The 4,476-nt window shown below is 46.4% G+C and overlaps 1 non-coding gene across 1 annotated transcript; it reads right to left on the bottom strand.

The window, feature by feature from the left end:
• Positions 1-364: 364 nt before the first annotated feature.
• TRNAV-UAC (transfer RNA valine (anticodon UAC)) lies at positions 365-437 on the bottom strand. The gene has a single exon. It is a non-coding gene; the product is annotated as a tRNA-Val (tRNA).
• Between the last annotated feature and the right edge of the window lie 4,039 nt (positions 438-4,476).

Here is a 4,476-nt window from a genome sequence, read left to right on the forward strand (position 1 = left end):
GGCGAGTCCTATAACGCGCTAGTGAGCACGAATACCTTCATACAAAGCGCTCTACAAATAAATGATAAAACCTCTCAATTTCAAAGGACATTCGTAGACTCATTAAATATACGCTTTTTATATAAATATAAAAGTGTTCAGTGATTAGTTATCTATCAAGGCCCCCTGGGGTATTTAACTTCTAGCCCCCACCCCGTCACTTAACCTCTCCACCTTGAAATACCGACAGCTCCATTGCTTAATGGTTGTTCGGTGTACTATCCTTTTATTATTTCAGATGTCTTTTCGTGATATATTTTGCATCGTGAGCGACTCTGCGCTTTATATTTAAAAAATGTAAACAATTTGCAAAATAATTGTTCCATGGTTTCACTGGGGATCGAACCCAGGACCTTCTGCGTGTAAAGCAGACGTGATAACCACTACACTATGAAACCTCCGATGGCTACCGGATGGGACACACCTTGTTTTTTGTGCACACATCGTGCAGTCAGTTCATCCCCCATAATCCAGTCATTTCACTTTAACAAAAAAAATAGAGAATTGTCAGCATTTATAGAAAAAATGTAGTCCAAGTGAAGGGAGACAGGAGTGGAGAGAGAAAGTTCGAATGTATAGGAAGAAGAAGTGAAAACAGAGAAAAGCAGATTGAAACTTAGAGAGGCTTCAAAGCGTCAAGTTTCCGAACAAAGAGAACCGTGAGGCGATGCTCCTCATCTCAGCATTAATGCTGGTGTAACAGATGCTCCTCATCTCACCATTGATGCTCCTCGTCTCACCATTAATGCTGGTGTAACAGATGCTCCTCATCTCGCCATTAATGCTGGTGTACCACGCCTGTTCGTACGTCTGGGCAGGGCTGCAGCCACCAGTGCAAGGCTGAGCGAGCACCAGTGTGATTGCAGTGCGCACACCCACGTGCAGGTCGTGATCGCTGGCTGCCAGTGCACGTGGTCTGCACCTGGCCAGCAGTGAACTCTGCAGCCGGGCCGCGCCCCCATCCCAGTCTGTGCACGGCTCACTGCCGCCTCCCGTGGTCACAAAGGGAGCTGCAGATCCGATGATCTCTCTGGCTCGAGTGTCTGTCGTCAACAATCAGGGCAAATGTTCCAACAGAGCGTGTTTGGACAGTGCCAGGATTTTCAGAGTTTGTTTCAATCCCGTTCGGCCTCACTGCAAAAAACGTGATAATTTATAAATGTATAGTCGATGGGCGGCTTGGGAAACGTATGACGTAGCAAGTGTGGTATTGATAACAGGATGTACCAGTTCACAATCAAATTTATACAAATATAAAAGGCAAGACCTGACTACCTCGTGGCTTTTTTAGATTCTGAGAAGAAGTTGACGCTAGAGCTTTCGGGAGCCTTCTTAGCGCAGTAGGCAGCGCGTCAGTCTCATAATCTGAAGGTCGTGAGTTCGAGCCTCACAGAGGGCACACCTTTTAGCAAAATAAGTTCTGTAGTGTGGGTATTTTGTACTTATACTTTTTAGATTGTTTTTTACTCCAGTGGTGACCATGAAATCGGATCTTGCTGTACCCAAGGGGGACTTGGGGGGCAGCGGACCGCAGGGAAGTCTGCCCCCGCGGGTGTTTGGGGAGGAGTAGCAGTCGGACCACTGCTCAAGGCTTTGGGCTGGTTTGGCCTACGGATGTTTTGGGCTGCCTTTGGACATAAAGCCGGGCATTTTGTGATGCCAGCCACCATTTTAGTGGCAACACGGTGGCTGGCTCGTAGGGAGTTTATTCTATTTCCCCACCCTCCAGTGCCCATGGGTTTCGTGTTTTGGGGGGAGGGGAGTCTAGTTGGGCTTCGGGCGGCTTTGTTTGAACAGGTGCGCTAGGGTTGTGGTTGTTTGTTTAGGGTTGTCGCTTGAAATGTGCTTAGGACGGTTGGCAGAGAAGTTGCCATCATTTAGGGAAGTTTATTCTTGTTGACAGTGCCAACTTAGGCTCAAAGGGAACGGTTAGTTTAGTTCACGCATGGAGGTCACAGGAAGTTTAAGGTTATGTAGGAGGTATACTTGAGTAGGGGTTCATAGTTGTAGGAAAGGGCGGCAGGGCCGGACTGGGAACCAAAATCGGCCCAGACAAAGCGCTCGGCCGGCCCCCTGGGGAATTGGGGGTGCGGACGAGCTCATTGCCAGGGCCGGTTTTCGGCCGATTTTGATACAGGGCCGAGTTTGCAGCTATGCTGCAAAATCGGCCCTGTAACAAAAACGGCCCCCAAAGGGCCCAAAACTGGCCTCCACCCGTGCGGCGCACTGGGGCATTGCCCGGTGCCCGCTACGGCCAGTCCAGCCCTGAAGGGCGGGGGGAGTTTAAAGGGCACAGTTACTTTTCAACAGTTTCGGAGTGGTTACAATGTTACTGTACAATGTTACTGTATCAAGTTCATTTGGGGGGAGGGAGAAATTTAGGGGAGCGGGTAGTTTGTAAGATAGTTGATCAGCTGTATAGTAAGATTTTAGTTTTGGGAGGCAAAGACCTAGGTTGTGTTGTAAGGTGCACCTGTTTCAATAAAGCGGCCTTTTTCACACAAATCCTGGTGTCAATGGTCCGTGCTGCCCCCTTCTTCCCCAATTACCCTATGTTAACATCCAGCCCAAAAACACGTCCCTGCGGGCACTTTTGAGGCTTCTGTTGCAATTATTAACCTGCTTTGGTTGCCACCTGGACGATTTCTACAGGTCTGGACTGTCCCAGCCCCTAACATTATCAGGAACAGCCGTAAAATTCCTTAATTATTCACTTCAGGAACTTAAATCTAAAACAGTAGATACTTTCACAAACCAGTGATGGCTCCTCCGCTAAGGCAGAGGAGCGTCGCCCCACCAAACAAAAGGGAAATATAAATAATAATAACGATAATTAATATTGAAGTGAGTGGCTCTCGGGGTAGGCGGGGCTGGCCAGAGCAAGGGGAGGAGTGTTTTACACCCCCTAAGTGCGCACAACTGCCTGGCTTCCCCTCTTGGGCTGGCCAAACAGTCTGGCGCACTTTGCATCTTCCCCACCAGGCTGCATTACACAGCCTGGGGATGGGCATGCAAAGCCTCCCCCAGTGAACCATGGCGCTCAGACCAATCACAAGTTAAGCGGAGCTTGAGTAAGTGCTTTTTTATTTTTTATTTTTGCGTTGTGACCCCACCCACCCCACCTGCCTCACCACCTGGGTCCGGAGCAGCCACTACTGCACAAATCAATCTCTAAGAATTTGAGAGCTGTCAACATCGTTTCAGAATGACTATTAAAGCAAATAGAAGTATAATTTCCATCTTGCAAAAGAATGCTGATCATTCTGCTTGAATATGTTTTCACCTATCACATAATGTCTGGTCCAAACCAGAAACAAGTGACTGGTATTTCTTTCTGAAAAAGTTTGCAACTCTACCTGCATGCAAAACTGAATTTATTTTGTATATTAAACATAAAATGTGTCTCTTTTGCTACACACAAATAACGACACACTGCAGTGCAGGAAACCCACTTCCCCGAAAATGGCATTATTTGGAAACATTCTGCTCATAAACCCATGATTTATGGTACCAGGATTGAATCGTTATTGAGATCTACTTTAGTGAACTACTATCGCTGGTTGTATAGTTGAGAACACCGTACTAGATTGCAGCGCTGTGCCTTTCACAATAAGTAATTAGAACCCAGTTTCACACAATATTGCCCTGAGAAAGCCTATGTTGAGGCGAAACGCGTTGGTTACGCTTGCCTGTGATCCTTGGAGAGGAATGGAATAAAAAAGAAAACTACAAGCAGGGTCCGACTACTTTGGTCCTGTGTATAACTCTTTGTCTCTCATACTTTGTTTTTTTATGTTGCCTCTCATTCTTTATTATAAATTGTCTAATGTATGGGCAATTGGTAGCTGGTCATTTGAGGTGGGCAACTTTCTCTGTTAGTGGGTGATTACTTCAGTTGGTGAAGCAATAGGTCCCCTGTCCTACTTACTGTTTTACTATCACTGAGTCACAGTTCTAATTTAAACAAGGTGTGTCTGCCACAACTTCCAGACCCACCTTCCCCTGTAGTCTCTTCAGATCCACCTGGTCTGTGTCATTTCCTGAGTGCTGCTTGGTATTTCCACTGTACGATGAAGGGACACATGGTTGGGGGCATAGAGGGTAAGGGCATAGACCACATACTCAGTTAGAAAGAGGTTGTGCGAAAGGTCAACTTTGTATCCGCCAACCTTGAAGCGGTCGCTCATTGAATGTCTGCAATTGATTTTATGACCCATCACCGATTAGAATAAAAGCTTTATAAAAATATGACTGTTTGGGTTGATTATTTTAATAAATGAGCACACATTTACTACAGGCTCCTCCCCAAACCCGAAAGAGAGAATTTAATAAAGGTTTGGACTTGGTCCTTGCAGGATCATCCTAAAACTTTCTGCCTTCCCCCCTCCTGTTTTCTGAACCATCATTTGTTGGCTTTTAGGACTCTGTGCCCATCAC

Source organism: Triturus cristatus, chromosome 4_1 (assembly GCF_964204655.1).
Source record: "Triturus cristatus chromosome 4_1, aTriCri1.1, whole genome shotgun sequence".
NCBI classification, from domain to species: domain Eukaryota; kingdom Metazoa; phylum Chordata; class Amphibia; order Caudata; family Salamandridae; genus Triturus; species Triturus cristatus.